The 17662-nt window shown below is 46.3% G+C and overlaps 1 long non-coding RNA gene across 1 annotated transcript in view; it reads right to left on the bottom strand.

Moving 5' to 3' along the window:
• Positions 1–4445: 4445 nt before the first annotated feature.
• The window catches only part of LOC139546208 (uncharacterized), a 56197-nt gene continuing 42980 nt past the window's right edge, over positions 4446–17662 (bottom strand). Inside the window, exons 3-4 of the long non-coding RNA XR_011669178.1 lie at positions 6621–6687; positions 4446–4575 (exon numbers count right to left, since the gene is read on the bottom strand). This is a non-coding gene — a long non-coding RNA (uncharacterized lncRNA). The remainder of the gene's footprint in view (positions 4576–6620; positions 6688–17662) is intronic.

The following is a 17662-nucleotide window of genomic DNA, read 5'->3' as shown; positions in this document are numbered from 1 at the left end:
ACGTTAATCGTATGTTCAGTAGTTCCTCCCGACTGTATGTAATGAAACCTAAGATTACCCGGGGTACCGATGTAAGAAATAACACGTAAAAAAACAAAATACTGCATATTTTCCAAGGAACACGAAGCGAGGCAGCCATCTCTTTTCGGCGCCGGAAGTAATGTGATAGAGTAACATATAATACAACCATTAGACTACAGGGATAGAGTAACATAACACAACCATTAGACTACAGGGATAGAGTAACATATAATACAACCATTAGACTACAGGGATAGAGTAACATAACACAACCATTAGACTACAGGGATAGAGTAACATAACACAACAATTAGACTCAAAGAGCTACAGGGACAACAGGATAAAATGGTGCCATGAAGCAGCTAGGGGACAGACAGACAGATGCTTTAGTCCGACAGATGGATTATCACTCAGGAAAATGTGAGGTCAACACACCAGACTGCCTGGCCTTGCCATCACCTACAGGGAGACAGAGGCACAGGGAGACAAACAACTAAACATGGAGGGAGATGAATGACGGAATGTGGGCCAGAAGAGTGCTGCAGTGTGTTACGCCCTACCCTGACATGGCCGGCCTGTGAGTCTGTAATAACTAACCTACCAAGATTTTGGGAGACTGGGGTTTGCTCTTCCACCTAATTTGTCACAAAGCGACACAGCAGCAACCTCCTGGGTCATATTCACTGAGAACCAGATGGAGGAAAACCAACTGAAACAGGGAGGGAGAGAAAGATGGCGCCGACAGACATGGCAGCTCTGCTTTCAGCTCCTAAGCAACTCTGCAGTATTTTGTTGTTATTTCTTGCATTATTATCCCAGATTTTTTATTGTGCTATTAAATACAGACGGAAATATCTTTTGGATATCAGAGCTGCGGTAACTCACCACCATTCTGACCAGGAACGCGACTTTCCCAAATTTTATCTTTTGTTCGTAACCCCCCAAGGCAATTGAACTTATCCCAGAGGCTGCTCCAAGACGCCGCTGGCGGAGAAGAGGTATATTGTCCCCGTCCATACAGCCAGCTGGGTTCTCAGTACATCACGCAGACAGGAATAAAGAACTCTCCGGGAAGAAGGAAGGCAGAGGTCTATGTTTCATGATTATACTAACAATCACGGTGTGATTGTGATAACGTACAGGAACTCAAGTCCTTTTGTTCAGCAGACCAAGAATACCTCACAATAAAATGCCGATCGTATTAGAGAATTCTCTTCAGTTATAGTCACAGGCTTGTATTTTCCCCCTTAAGCCGATACCACAACGGCGCTCAAGGAACTACACTGGACTTTGTGCAAATTGGAAACCACATAACCTGAGGCCGCATTTATTGTAGCTGGGGACTTTAACAAAGCAAATTTGAGGGAAAAGCTACCGAAGTTCTAACACATTGCCTGTAGTACTCGTGCTTTAAATACTCTGGACGGGGATGGCTACAAGGCCCTCCCTCTGCCTCCCTGTGGCAGATCAGATCACGACTCCATTTGTCATCTCCCTTCCTAGAAGCAAAAAATCTAAAAGGAAATACCCGTGCTAAGCGCTAATCAACGTGGTCTGACCAATTGGAATCCATGCTTCAAGATTGTTTTGATCACGCAGACAGGGCTATGTTCCGGGTTGCCTTAGAATAACATCAATGTCAAATCCAACTTTATTTGCCACATGCGCTTAATACAACAAGTGTAGACTTTACCGAGAAATGCTGAATACAACAAGTGTAGACTTTACCGTGAAATACTGAATACAACAAGTGTAGACTTTACCGTGAAATACTGAATACAACAAGCGTAGACTTTACCGTGAAATACTGAATACAACAAGCGTAGACTTTACCGTGAAATACTGAATACAACAAGCGTAGACTTTACCGTGAAATGCTGATACAATAAGCGTAGACCTTACCGTGAAATGCTAAATACAACAAGTGTAGACTTTACCTTGAAATGCTGAATACAACAAGTGTAGACTTTACCGTGAAATGCTGAATACAACAAGTGTAGACTTTACCTTGAAATACTGAATACAACAAGTGTAGACTTTACCGTGAAATACTGAATACAACAAGTGTAGACTTTACCTTGAAATGCTGAATACAACAAGTGTAGACTTTACCTTGAAATGCTGAATACAACAAGTGTAGACTTTACCTTGAAATACTGAATACAACAAGTGTAGACTTTACCTTGAAATGCTGAATACAACAAGTGTAGACTTTACCTTGAAATGCTGAATACAACAAGTGTAGACTTTACCTTGAAATGCTGAATACAACAAGTGTAGACTTTACCGTGAAATACTGAATACAACAAGTGTAGACTTTACCGTGAAATACTGAAATCAACAAGTGTAGACTTTACCGTGAAATACTGAAATCAACAAGTGTAGACTTTACCGTGAAATACTGAATACAACAAGTGTAGACTTTACCGTGAAATACTGAATACAACAAGTGTAGACTTTACCGTGAAATACTGAATACAACAAGTGTAGACTTTACCGTGAAATGCTGATACAACAATTGTAGACTTTACCGTGAAATACTGAATACAACAAGCGTAGACTTTACCGTGAAATACTGAATACAACAAGTGTAGACTTTACCGTGAAATACTGAATACAACAAGTGTAGACTTTAACGTGAAATGCTGAATACAACAAGTGTAGACCTTACCGTGAAATACTGAATACAACAAGTGTAGACTTTACCTTGAAATACTGAATACAACAAGTGTAGACTTTACCTTGAAATGCTGATACAACAAGTGTAGACTTTACCTTGAAATGCTGAATACAACAAGTGTAGACTTTACCTTGAAATGCTGAATACAACAAGTGTAGACTTTACCGTGAAATACTGAATACAACAAGTGTAGACTTTACCGTGAAATACTGAATACAACAAGTGTAGACTTTACCGTGAAATACTGAATACAACAAGTGTAGACTTTACCGTGAAATACTGAATACAACAAGTGTAGACTTTACCGTGAAATACTGAATACAACAAGTGTAGACTTTACCGTGAAATACTGAATACAACAAGTGTAGACTTTACCGTGAAATGCTGATACAACAATTGTAGACTTTACCGTGAAATACTGAATACAACAAGCGTAGACTTTACCGTGAAATACTGAATACAACAAGTGTAGACTTTACCGTGAAATACTGAATACAACAAGTGTAGACTTTACCGTGAAATGCTGAATACAACAAGTGTAGACCTTACCGTGAAATACTGAATACAACAAGTGTAGACCTTACCGTGAAATGCTGAATACAACAAGTGTAGTAGACCTTACCGTGAAATGTTTACTGACAAGCCCTTAACCAACAGATCAGTTCAAGAAGAAAATATTTACCAAGTAGGCTAAAATAAAAAGTAATAATAAAAAGTAACACAATAAGAATAACGAGGCTATATAGTACCGAGTCAGTGTGCAGGGGTACAGGCTAGCTGAGGTAATCTGTACATGTAGGTGGGGGCGAAGGAAGTGACTATGCATAGGTAACAAACAGCAATAGCAGCAGTGTACAGGGGGGGTGTGTGTCAATGTAAATAGTCCGGGTGGCCATTTGATTAATTGTTCAGCAGTTAATGGCTTGGGGTAGAAACTGTTAAGGAGCCTTTTGGACCTAGACTTTGCTCTCCGGTACCGCTTGCCGTTCGGTAGCAGAGAGAACAGTCTATGACTTGGGTGACTGGAGTCTTTGACAATTTTATGGGCTTTCCTCTGACACCGCCTAGTGTATAGGTCCTGTGTGGCAGGAAGCTTGGCCCCAGTGATGTACTGGGCTATACGCTCTACCCTCTGTAGCGCCTTACGGTCAGATACAGAGCAGTTGCCATACCAGCCAGTGATTCAACCGGTCAGGATACTCTTGATGGTGTAGGGCAGGAGACTTGGAGATAGGTCCCCAGATCCTCAAAATGTTCTACAGCTGCACCAACAAGAGCATCCTGATCGGTTGCATCACCGCCTGACCACTAGGCTACCTGCCGCCCCAGTTGACATAGTCTGTGTCTCCTGTAGTCTAGTGGTTGACATGGTCTGCGTCTCCTGTAGTTGACATGGTCTGCGTCTCCTGTACTCTAGTTAGCCACCTGATGCTCCTGCATGGAGTGGTGATGGCAGTGACAGGTACATGGTGGTTACCAGGTAACAAGGCTGGCACTGCCACACGGATGTCAATCACGTCCTGAGTCCTCCAGACACAGAGCAGACCAGCTGGTGTGGGGGAGGGGTATGCAGATTCCCAGCTCTCTGCCAGCTCCGCCCACCTCGCCACAACAGATAAGTCATTTAGCAGACGCTCGTGTCATACTTGGTACTGGTCCCCCGTGGGAATCGACTGAGTCAGACGGGATATACAGTAGTCACGTTTCCGGTAATGAAACACCATGCTGCTACCTAGGTGGGGTGGAAACAGTCTGTAGTCCATCAGTCTCACCTCACTGCTGGTGTCCTGGATGACTCTGTAGAGAGCTGGCACCAGAGACTTCTTCAGGTGAAGGCTGCCTGCATAGGTGGAGATGTGGGTTTCTGGTAGAGTCTGGAGAAATAGAAACAGATAAGAGTATAAACATCCCTTCACAGTATAAGTGTAGTCCAGTTGTCACGAGTTACTATTCATCTACTAGCGTAATCATGCTGAAAGAGCGACAGCCTTTAAAAAGCAACAAATCCTTTTGAAAACGACCTACGTGTCATCAATAAGAGTCAGAAAATTATTCTAGTGTCAAACGTGAGTGTAAATATAGCAACAGGAGAATTCTGGTCATACAGGCTGGTCTAAAACAGAGACTGGAACATCCGTGTGTCACAACAGGTAAATGAAGGTTGGGTTTTGAGTTGACGATGTACATTTGCCCACTAACATGGAGTGAACAGCTGTGGTGATTGCTCTCTATCCAATATCAGACATTGAGACAGACATGCTCAGCAGCTCCAACTGTTTCCATAAGACAACACATCACACACGTGTTAACTTGAGAAATACTGCATCAAACACCTTAGATGTCAAACTGCTCAACTAAAACATCCTCAGCAAAAACATAATTAATGACACATTTCTTGAATTATCTTCAATTGATTCTGTGGCTTTTGAGGAAGTGAAATAGGCTTTTGCGTCTACAGTGGCTCATGGGGACAAGCATCATCAAGCACACGCAAAATCGGTCAGGAAACACCTTCAAGACTGAAATCTAGTTTTCCTAATGAGCAACCGAAAAACACATATGTCAATCAGAATGTTCGGTGGAGAGAGACAGGAGGCAGCCTTCACCCTCTGTACTGCCAGGCCAGTAGAGGGAGAGGAGGCAGCCTTCACCCTCTGTACTGCCAGGCCAGTAGAGGGAGAGGAGGCAGCCTTCACCCTCTGTACTGCCAGGCCAGTAGAGGGAGAGGAGGCAGCCTTCACCCTCTGTACTGCCAGGCCAGTAGAGGGAGAGGAGGCAGCCTTCACCCTCTGTACTGCCAGGCCAGTAGAGGGAGAGGAGGCAGCCTTCACCCTCTGTACTGCCAGGCCAGTAGAGGGAGAGGAGGCAGCCTTCACCCTCTGTACTGCCAGGCCAGTAGAGGGAGAGGAGGCAGCCTTCACCCTCTGTACTGCCAGGCCAGTAGAGGAGGCAGCCTTCACCCTCTGTACTGCCAGGCCAGTAGTCTGTGTCTGTAGTTCAAGACACAGTGTCCTCAGCATGCAGCAATAACACTACTTCCTCCCTGATGTCACTCAGAGTGCTGTCCCCTCCCCTAGAGACCCCTCCCCTCAGCCCTGGCTGAGAGAGAGAGAGAGAGAGAGAGAGAAGGGTCTGTAACCTGATGACAAACAGCACAGGGACCAGTTGGGGAGACAGATGGACATATCAAAGGGGGTATGTATTAGGGGTGACATTATCACCATACTTAGGTGTCGATACGATATGTATTGTGATTTTATATGTTTGCTCACTGTATGTCTACTGCAGAGAGACAAGAGATCATGAATCAAATGAGTGCTGATCAGAGGGAAATAAAAAAAGTGCTGAAAACATGTCTCACTATTTAAAAACAAGATGGAGGACAAGCTATAGGATGGGGGAAAAAATGTTTTGGTGCAGGTAGAGCTGACCAGCCTAGCTAACACTACCTATATATATATACTTGCAGTCAAAGTATGTATATAAATATTGTTCCATGTAACTAGATGGACCCCCCCCCCCCATCACTGGTATGTATGGGGGGGGGGGGGTCTGAGTCATGTCTGTGTGTATATAAATATTGTTCCATGTAACTAGATGGACCCCCCCCCCCCATCACTGGTATGTATGGGGGGGTCTGAGTCATGTCTGTGTGTATATAAATATTGTTCCATGTAACTAGATGGACCCCCCCATCACTGGTATGTATGGGGGGGGGGGGGTCTGAGTCATGTCTGTGTGTATATAAATATTGTTCCATGTAACTAGATGGACCCCCCCCCCCATCACTGGTATGTATGGGGGGGGGGGGTCTGAGTCATGTCTGTGTGTATATAAATATTGTTCCATGTAACTAGATGGACCCCCCCCCCCCATCACTGGTATGTATGGGGGGGTCTGAGTCATGTCTGTGACCCACCTTGAATTCTGACAGCCATTCCTCCACCACTCCTCCCTGCTCAGAGCCCAGCATCTTCCTCACACACCTAGAGCAAGAGAGGATTGAGGAGAAAGAGAGAGAGATAGGAGAGAGAAGAGAGGAGAGAGGGGGGCGAGAGGAGAGGAGAGAGATAGGAGAGGGAAGAGAGGAGAGAGGGAAGAGAGGAGAGGGGAGAGAGGAGAGGGGAGAGATAGGAGAGAGGGGAGGGAAGGGAGAGAGGGGAGAGATAGGAGAGAGGGGAGATCGAAGAGGGGAGAGACAACATGTTAACTCATTAGAACTGTTAACAGACTTGTTTTACAAACGATATGTGTCAATATCGCATAATCAACTTGTTTACAACCTGTTGTGGTATTCGCTTGACTGTTGTCATCAACGAGAAACCGTGGATGCTGTCATTTGACTTCATTACTTAAAATGACATCGCCGAAGCAGACATTACTTTTCACAGTGAAAGAGGCTTTATCTATGTTGGCTGGTGATAGGGATTCGGACACGGCCTTGCACTTTAAAAAGAGATGATGTTGAGGTGAGTGAAATAAGTAAACAGCAGATATGTGTTTGGTGTTGTGGATGTTGGATGCTGTGAAACATGGGGAATAGCTCTCAGATCAGCAAATCCTGTCAACTTTGTTGGTACTGGTGAGCACATCAGCGGTGGAGCTCAAATGATTGTTCTCGGTCTAATAGCTGACTATATACAACTAAACACTGCAACTAACTAGTTGGTTGTTTGGTCTTGTTTCTACAGATGTAATTCTTATGGAAACGGCCCAAGCTGCTTGCTATAGCTAGCTACTGCCTGACAGAACACAATGTGTGTAAACTGACAATCACAAGTCCAGCTTTCTAGAGATGAATAGAGGTGTAGCCCAGGGTTCCATTTTATGGTGACTTGTGTATATGCATGCAGCCTCCTCTGTCTTAGAGAGACTGGACTCTGTTTATCATGCATCCTTGGGCTTTATTACAAATGCCAAGTCACTCTCCCACCATTGCACCTTGTACCAAATGGTGGGTTGGACCTCACTTTATATGGATGTCACTTAATATGCGCAGAAAGATACATTTGTATGTGTTCATCTACAAAGCCCTTTTGGGTAAAAACCCTCTTTACCTCTGTAGTCTGGTCTCCTTCACCACCAGCAGGTAAACTCCCTCTTTACCTCTGTAGTCTGGTCTCCTTCACCGCCAGCAGGTAAACTCCCTCTTTACCTCTGTAGTCTGGTCTCCTTCACCGCCAGCAGGTAAACTCCCTCTTTACCTCTGTAGTCTGGTCTCCTTCACCGCCAGCAGGTAAACTCCCTCTTTACCTCTGTAGTCTGGTCTCCTTCACCGCCAGCAGGTAAACTCCCTCTTTACCTCTGTAGTCTGGTCTCCTTCACCGCCAGCAGGTAAACTCCCTCTTTACCTCTGTAGTCTGGTCTCCTTCACCGCCAGCAGGTAAACTCCCTCTTTACCTCTGTAGTCTGGTCTCCTTCACCGCCAGCAGGTAAACTCCCTCTTTACCTCTGTAGTCTGGTCTCCTTCACCGCCAGCAGGTAAACTCCCTCTTTACCTCTGTAGTCTGGTCTCCTTCACCGCCAGCAGGTAAACTCCCTCTTTACCTCTGTAGTCTGGTCTCCTTCACCGCCAGCAGGTAAACTCCCTCTTTACCTCTGTAGTCTGGTCTCCTTCACCGCCAGCAGGTAAACTCCCTCTCTACCTCTGTAGTCTGGTCTCCTTCACCGCCAGCAGGTAAACTCCCTCTTTACCTCTGTAGTCTGGTCTCCTTCACCGCCAGCAGGTAAACTCCCTCTTTACCTCTGTAGTCTGGTCTACTTCACCACCAGCAGTTACCATACCCGGTCTGCTAGGTGGTTGCTATGTTACCATACCCGGTCTGCTAGGTGGTTGCTATGTTACCATACCCGGTCTGCTAGGTGGTTGCTATGTTACCATACCCGGTCTGCTAGGTGGTTGCTATGTTACCATACCCGGTCTGCTAGGTGGTTGCTATGTTACCATACCCGGTCTGCTAGGTGGTTGCTATGTTACCATACCCGGTCTGCTAGGTGGTTGCTATGTTACCATACCCGGTCTGCTAGGTGGTTGCTATGTTACCATACCCGGTCTGCTAGGTGGTTGCTATGTTACCATACCCGGTCTGCTAGGTGGTTGCTATGTTACCATACCCGGTCTGCTAGGTGGTTGCTACTTAAAGTCCCAAGGACATTCACACTATTAGGCAAGACTGCCTTCTCTTCTTGTGCACCAGAGGCATGGAATAGTCTACAATCCATGATTCATCTAGATATGGTAGTGCCACTGAATGAATTTAAAATATAGATGGGAGGCTCTGTTACGGAGGAGTGTAAATGCTTTTTTTAGGCTGGATCATGTTGTTGTATGTTTTAATTCTGTAATGTATTGATTGTTGCTGCCTTCTTGGCCAGGACTCCCTTGAAAAAGACTCTGGGTCTCAATGAGCTTTTCTTGGTTAAATAAAGGTAAAAAACACAGTCTGTCAGGCAAGAGAAGGTGAGTAGCAGTACATTTGTCCTGCGTTCACAAAGCGTCAACCACAGCTGTCCCTTTCACTTGCTAGCCATACAGACAACCAGCTAACTAGCCACTGAAATGAAGGCTAGAGTTAATGAGCTAACTAATGAGCTAACATTGGTGAACTCTTATTGTCTGTGTCAGGCAAGAAAGCAAGAGTTGATTGGAGGAGACTGTGTGGGGGGGGGGGGGGGGGAGATCAGCAGCAAAAGGCAGGGAAGAAGAGGAGTTAGAGATGACTGGAGGGATAGAGATGAGGGAGGGAGGAGTGGAGCGAGAGGAGAGTGGAGGAGAGAGAGAGGAAGAGGAGAGTGAAGAGGAGGGAAAGTAGAGGGAGTGAAGAGGAGGGAAAGTAGAGGGAGTGAAGGAGGGAAAGTAGAGGGAAAGTAGAGGGAGAGAAGGAGGGAAAGTAGAGGGAGAGAAGGAGAGGAAGCAGAGGGAAAGTAGAGGGAGAGAAGGAGGGAAAGTAGAGGGAGAGAAGGAGAGGAAGCAGAGGGAAAGTAGAGGGAGAGAAGGAGGGAAAGTAGAGGGAAAGCAGAGGGAGAGAAGGAGGGAAAGTAGAGGGAAAGTAGAGGGAGAGAAGGAGAGGAAGCAGAGAGGATAAAACAGAGGGAGAAGAGGAAGAAGCAAAGGGAGAGGAGGAAGAACACACTTGAGAGGCGAGTATACGGTTCCGTGGAGTGTGTCTGCCCCAAGTCCCACCATTCACCCTTGTACCACACAGCCTGGGTATAAAGTGACAGTGGCAGGGGTTTTGGAGTTGTTTTTAAAAGTGGTAGGAACTTAAATCTAGTCAAGAGCTTGTAATGGATTACAAAAATAAAATGTGTGGGGTTGACCATCTTGACCACTTAGTACAGACCCTTGTGCATTAACTTTGTGACATGGCTACAGTGACAGGAAGAGAGGAGCCAAGAATGTGGCACCAGGGCGTGAGGACCGAGTTGGAACTCATTTGAAAGCAGGTGAAGTTTGAAGGGTGCAAGAGCGGGTGTGTGGTGTGCATCCGGAGTGGGAGATTATGATGCTCTGTGTGTTCTGTGCCACTTCACAGGATGAGGCCATGCTTCCAGAAGTTTTAGCCCCCTCCTGTACTCCATGTTCACCCATGACTGCGTGGCCACGCACACATCCAACTCAAATCATCAAGTTGGCAGACAACAACAGTAGTAGATTACCAACAATGACGAGACAGCCTACAGGGAGGTGAGGGCCCTGGAGGGAGGTGAGGGCCCTGGGAGAGTGGGGCCAGGAAAACAACCTCTCACTCAACGTCAACAAAGGAGATGATCGTGGAACTCGGAAACAGCAGAGGGAGCAGCCCCCTATCCACAGACGGGACAGTAGTGGAGAAGGTGGAAAACTTCAAGTTCCTCAGCGGACACGTCCCTGACAATCTGAAATGGTCAACCCACACAGACAGTGCAACAGCACCTCTTAAACCTCAGGAGGCTGAATTTTTTGGGCTTGTCATGTAAAACCCTCTAACTTTTACAGATGCATAATTGAGAGCATTCTGTCGTGCCGTATCACCGTCTGGTACGGCAACTGCACCGCCCACAACCGCAGGGCTCTCCAGAGGGTGGTGAGGTCTGCCCAACACATCACCGGGGGCAAGCAACCTGCCCTTCATGACACCTACAGCACCCGATGTCGCAGGAAGGCCAAAAAGATCATCAAGGACAACAACCACCCGAGCCACTGCCTGTTCACCCCGCTATCATCCAGAAGGCGAGGTCAGTACAGGTGCATCAAAGCAGGGACCGAGAGACTGAAAAACAGCTTCTACCTCAAGGCCATCAGACTGTTAAACAGCCATCACTAACACAGAGAGGCTACTGCCAATATATAGACTTGAAATCACTGGCCACTTAATGGAACACTAGTCACTAATGTTTACATATTTTGCATTACTCATCTCATATGAATATACTGTTTTCTATTCTACTGTATTTTAGTTTATGCCGGTCTGACATTGCTCGTCCACATACTATTACCACTGCTGCACTGTCGGAACTAGAAGCACAAGTACTTCACAACTTGCAAAACATCTGCTAAACACGTGTTTGTGACCAATACAATTTGATTTGAGAGAGGTTATCTACATGTTGTGTCTGGTCTGGTCTAAATCTTATTGAGAGGTTATCTACATGTTGTGTCTGGTCTGGTCTAAATCTTATTGAGGTGTTATCTACATGTTGTGTCTGGTCTGGTCTAAATCTTATTGAGGTGTTATCTACATGTTGTGTCTGGTCTGGTCTAAATCTTATTGAGGTGTTATCTACATGTTGTGTCTGGTCTGGTCTAAATCTTATTGAGGTGTTATCTACATGTTGTGTCTGGTCTGGTCTAAATCTTATTGAGGTGTTATCTACATGTTGTGTCTGGTCTGGTCTAAATCTTATTGAGGTGTTATCTACATGTTGTGTCTGGTCTGGTCTAAATCTTATTGAGGTGTTATCTACATGTTGTGTCTGGTCTGGTCTAAATCTTATTGAGGTGTTATCTACATGTTGTGTCTGGTCTGGTCTAAATCTTATTGAGGTGTTATCTACATGTTGTGTCTGGTCTGGTCTAAATCTTATTGAGGTGTTATCTACATGTTGTGTCTGGTCTGGTCTAAATCTTATTGAGGTGTTATCTACATGTTGTGTCTGGTCTGGTCTAAATCTTATTGAGGTGTTATCTACATGTTGTGTCTGGTCTGGTCTAAATCTTATTGAGGTGTTATCTACATGTTGTGTCTGGTCTGGTCTAAATCTTATTGAGGTGTTATCTACATGTTGTGTCTGGTCTGGTCTAAATCTTATTGAGGTGTTATCTACATGTTGTGTCTGGTCTGGTCTAAATCTTATTGAGGTGTTATCTACATGTTGTGTCTGGTCTGGTCTAAATCTTATTGAGGTGTTATCTACATGTTGTGTCTGGTCTGGTCTAAATCTTATTGAGGTGTTATCTACATGTTGTGTCTGGTCTGGTCTGGTCTAAATCTTATTGAGAGGTTATCTACATGTTGTGTCTGGTCTGGTCTAAATCTTATTGAGAGGTTATCTACATGTTGTGTCTGGTCTGGTCTAAATCTTATTGAGGTGTTATCTACATGTTGTGTCTGGTCTGGTCTAAATCTTATTGAGGTGTTATCTACATGTTGTGTCTGGTCTGGTCTAAATCTTATTGAGGTGTTATCTACATGTTGTGTCTGGTCTGGTCTGGTCTAAATCTTATTGAGAGGTTATCTACATGTTGTGTCTGGTCTGGTCTGGTCTAAATCTTATTGAGGTGAGGTGTTACCTACATGTTGTGTCTGGTCTGGTCTAAATCTTATTGAGGTGTTATCTACATGTTGTGTCTGGTCTGGACTAAATCTTATTGAGCTGTTACCTACATGTTGTTTTGTGTTTTGTTGTATTGAGTGTTAGTGAGTGTCTTTACACACAAAGACAAAAATAGTTATTCATATGGACATGAATGTGGTGTCATATTAAGGAAGAGCTTGTGCTCTTTAAAACTAAGTTAATTTGTCATTGTCATTTGTTATTTGTTTTTGAGCTATGTCTGTTTGAAAAGTGAGAAAATTAGCTTATTCTTGAAGATTCTCAGTAATCTACAACAGCATTGTAGAATTGTATTGGGACCTAAAGGTTTAGAGTGCAGCACAGTAACATGACACATTTCTCCATGATGCGTTGTCCTGATGTAAAGACTATCTGTGTCTGGGTAGTATTAGCAGGTTCAAGGTGAGGTTCATTCAAGGTGATGGCTAACAAATCATTACACATTAACTGACAGTCAGAGGCCCGTGAGAAGACGGGAGATTCACCACCACCTACATAAGCAGGCCCTCACCTGTCACTATGAATTTAACAATATGAATCTACTGTACACCAAACGTTAAAGCCTGCTGCCCTTGAACAGAGATAGTAGGGTGACTGACCAACAAACTGAACATTCCAGAACATAAAGCTGTAGGTGGGGTTTATCATTAGAAAGATAACATGTTTTTGATAGATCTTTATTTTTTCATTTTGTATCCTTGGATGTTTTAAAACATTTACTAAAATGTTGTGCAAACCATCTAACCACCACCCCAAACCATCTAACCACCAGCCCAAAACATCTAACCACCAGCCCAAAACATCTAACCACCAGCCCAGAACATCTAACCACCAGCCCAAAACATCTAACCACCAGCCCAGAACATCTAACCACCAGCCCAAAACATCTAACCACCAGCCCAAAACATCTAACCACCAGCCCAAAACATCTAACCACCAGCCCAGAACATCTAACCACCAGCCCAAAACATCTAACCACCAGCCCAAAACATCTAACCACCAGCCCAAAACATCTAACCACCAGCCCAAAACATCTAACCACCAGCCCAGAACATCTAACCACCAGCCCAGAACATCTAACCACCAGCCCAGAACATCTAACCACCAGCCCAAACCATCTAACCACCAGCCCAGAACATCTAACCACCAGCCCAGAACATCTAACCACCAGCCCAGAACATCTAACCACCAGCCCAAACCATCTAACCACCAGCCCAGAACATCTAACCACCAGCCCAGAACATCTAACCACCAGCCCAGAACATCTAACCACCAGCCCAGAACATCTAACCACCAGCCCAGAACATCTAACCACCAGCCCAGAACATCTAACCACCAGCCCAAAACATCTAACCACCAGCCCAGAACATCTAACCACCAGCCCAGAACATCTAACCACCAGCCCAGAACATCTAACCACCAGCCCAGAACATCTAACCACCAGCCCAGAACATCTAACCACCAGCCCAGAACATCTAACCACCAGCCCAGAACATCTAACCACCAGCCCAGAACATCTAACCACCAGCCCAGAACATCTAACCACCAGCCCAGAACATCTAACCACCAGCCCAGAACATCTAACCACCAGCCCAGAACATCTAACCACCAGCCCAGAACATCTAACCACCAGCCCAGAACATCTAACCACCAGCCCAAAACATCTAACCACCAGCCCAAAACATCTAACCACCAGCCCAGAACATCTAACCACCAGCCCAAAACATCTAACCACCAGCCCAAAACATCTAACCACCACCCCAGAACATCTAACCACCAGCCCAAAACATCTAACCACCAGCCCAGAACATCTAACCACCAGCCCAGAACATCTAACCACCACCCCAGAACATCTAACCACCAGCCCAGAACATCTAACCACCAGCCCAAAACATCTAACCACCAGCCCAGAACATCTAACCACCAGCCCAGAACATCTAACCACCAGCCCAGAACATCTAACCACCAGCCCAGAACATCTAACCACCAGCCCAGAACATCTAACCACCAGCCCAAAACATCTAACCACCACCCCAGAACATCTAACCACCAGCCCAAAACATCTAACCACCAGCCCAAAACATCTAACCACCAGCCCAGAACATCTAACCACCACCCCAGAACATCTAACCACCACCCCAGAACATCTAACCACCAGCCCAAAACATCTAACCACCAGCCCAGAACATCTAACCACCACCCCAGAACATCTAACCACCAGCCCAGAACATCTAACCACCAGCCCAAAACATCTAACCACCAGCCCAGAACATCTAACCACCAGCCCAGAACATCTAACCACCACCCCAGAACATCTAACCACCAGCCCAAAACATCTAACCACCAGCCCAGAACATCTAACCACCAGCCCAAAACATCTAACCACCAGCCCAGAACATCTAACCACCACCCCAAAACATCTAACCACCACCCCAAAACATCTAACCACCACCCCAAAACATCTAACCACCACCCCAGAACATCTAACCACCAGCCCAGAACATCTAACCACCAGCCCAGAACATCTAACCACCAGCCCAGAACATCTAACCACCAGCCCAGAACATCTAACCACCACCCCAGAACATCTAACCACCAGCCCAGAACATCTAACCACCAGCCCAGAACATCTAACCACCACCCCAGAACATCTAACCACCACCCCAGAACATTTCCCAAAACATCTCATTCGATTTCCAGGTAATGTATAAATGCAACAAAAATATAAATGCAACATGAAATTGCTGGTCCCATGTTTCATGAGCTGAAATATCACAGAAATGTTCCATATAGCCAGAAATCTTTCAAATTTGGTGCACAAATAATATAATCCATTCACCTGACAGGTGTCGCATATCAAGCTGCTGATTAAACAGCCTCATTACACAGGTGCACCTTGTGCTGGGGACAACACAATGCCACAGATGTCTCAAGTTGAGGGAGTGTGCAATTAGAATGATGACTGCAGGAATGTCTATCAGAGCTGTTGCCAGATAATTTAATGTTAATTTCTCTACCATATGGAGCATCCAACGTCGTTTTAGAGAATATGACAGTATGTCCAACATGCCTCACAACCGCAGACCACATGCAACCACGCCAGCCCAGGACCTTCACATTAGGCTTCTTCACATGGGTTAGGGTTAGGGTTAGCCCTAACCCATCCACGCCAGCCCAGGACCTTCACATTAGGCTTCTTCACATGGGTTAGGGTTAGGGTTAGCCCTAACCCATCCACGCCAGCCCAGGACCTTCACATTAGGCTTCTTCACATGGGTTAGGGTTAGGGTTAGCCCTAACCCATCCACGCCAGCCCAGGACCTTCACATTAGGCTTCTTCACATGGGTTAGGGTTAGGGTTAGCCCTAACCCAACCACGCCAGCCCAGGACCTTCACATTAGGCTTCTTCACATGGGTTAGGTTTAGGGTTAGCCCTAACCCATCCACGCCAGCCCAGGATCTTCACATTAGGCTTCTTCACATGGGTTAGGGTTAGCCCTAACCCATCCACGCCAGCCCAGGACCTTCACATTAGGCTTCTTCACATGGGTTAGCCCTAACCCTAACCCAACCACGCCAGCCCAGGACCTTCACATTAGGCTTCTTCACATGGGTTAGCCCTAACCCTAACCCAACCACGCCAGCCCAGGACCTTCACATTAGGCTTCTTCACATGGGTTAGCCCTAACCCAACCACTCCAGCCCAGGACCTTCACATTAGGCTTCTTCACATGGGTTAGGGTTAGCCCTAGCCCTAACCCAACCACGCCAGCCCAGGACCTTCACATTAGGCTTCTTCACATGGGTTAGGGTTAGGGTTAGCCCTAACCCAACCACGCCAGCCCAGGACCTTCACATTAGGCTTCTTCACATGGGTTAGGGTTAGCCCTAACCCTAACCCATCCACGCCAGCCCAGGACCTTCACATTAGGCTTCTTCACATGGGTTAGGGTTAGGGTTAGCCCTAACCCAACCACGCCAGCCCAGGACCTTCACATTAGGCTTCTTCACATGGGTTAGGGTTAGCCCTAGCCCTAACCCAACCACGCCAGCCCAGGACCTTCACATTAGGCTTCTTCACATGGGTTAGCCCTAACCCTAACCCAACCACGCCAGCCCAGGACCTTCACATTAGGCTTCTTCACATGGGTTAGGGTTAGCCCTAGCCCTAACCCAACCACGCCAGCCCAGGACCTTCACATTAGGCTTCTTCACATGGGTTAGGGTTAGCCCTAACCCTAACCCAACCACGCCAGCCCAGGACCTTCACATTAGGCTTCTTCACATGGGTTAGGGTTAGCCCTAGCCCTAACCCAACCACGCCAGCCCAGGACCTTCACATTAGGCTTCTTCACATGGGTTAGGGTTAGCCCTAACCCTAACCCAACCACGCCAGCCCAGGACCTTCACATTAGGCTTCTTCACATGGGTTAGGGTTAGCCCTAGCCCTAACCCAACCACGCCAGCCCAGGACCTTCACATTAGGCTTCTTCACATGGGTTAGGGTTAGCCCTAACCCTAACCCAACCACGCCAGCCCAGGACCTTCACATTAGGCTTCTTCACATGGGTTAGGGTTAGCCCTAGCCCTAACCCAACCACGCCAGCCCAGGACCTTCACATTAGGCTTCTTCACATGGGTTAGGGTTAGCCCTAACCCTAACCCAACCACGCCAGCCCAGGACCTTCACATTAGGCTTCTTCACATGGGTTAGGGTTAGCCCTAGCCCTAACCCAACCACGCCAGCCCAGGACCTTCACATTAGGCTTCTTCACATGGGTTAGGGTTAGCCCTAACCCTAACCCAACCACGCCAGCCCAGGACCTTCACATTAGGCTTCTTCACATGGGGATCGTCTGCTGTCTGTAATAAAGCCTTTGTGGGGAAAAACTCCTTCTGATTGGCTGGGCCTGGTTCCCCAGAGGGTGGGCATATGGCCATCAATGGCTGTGCCCCTGCCCAGACATGTGAAATCCATAGACTAGAGCCTAATGAATTTATTTCATTTGACTGACTTCCATATGATCCTCAAAAGGTTCTACAGCTGCACCATCGAGAGCATCCTGACTGGTTGCATCACTGCCTGGTACGGCAATTGCTCGGCCACCGACCGCAAGGCACTACAGAGGGTAGTGCGTACGGCC

This window comes from Salvelinus alpinus, chromosome 20 (assembly GCF_045679555.1).
Source record: "Salvelinus alpinus chromosome 20, SLU_Salpinus.1, whole genome shotgun sequence".
Lineage (NCBI taxonomy): Eukaryota > Metazoa > Chordata > Actinopteri > Salmoniformes > Salmonidae > Salvelinus > Salvelinus alpinus.
This window is presented reverse-complemented; position numbering and strand designations above follow the sequence as displayed.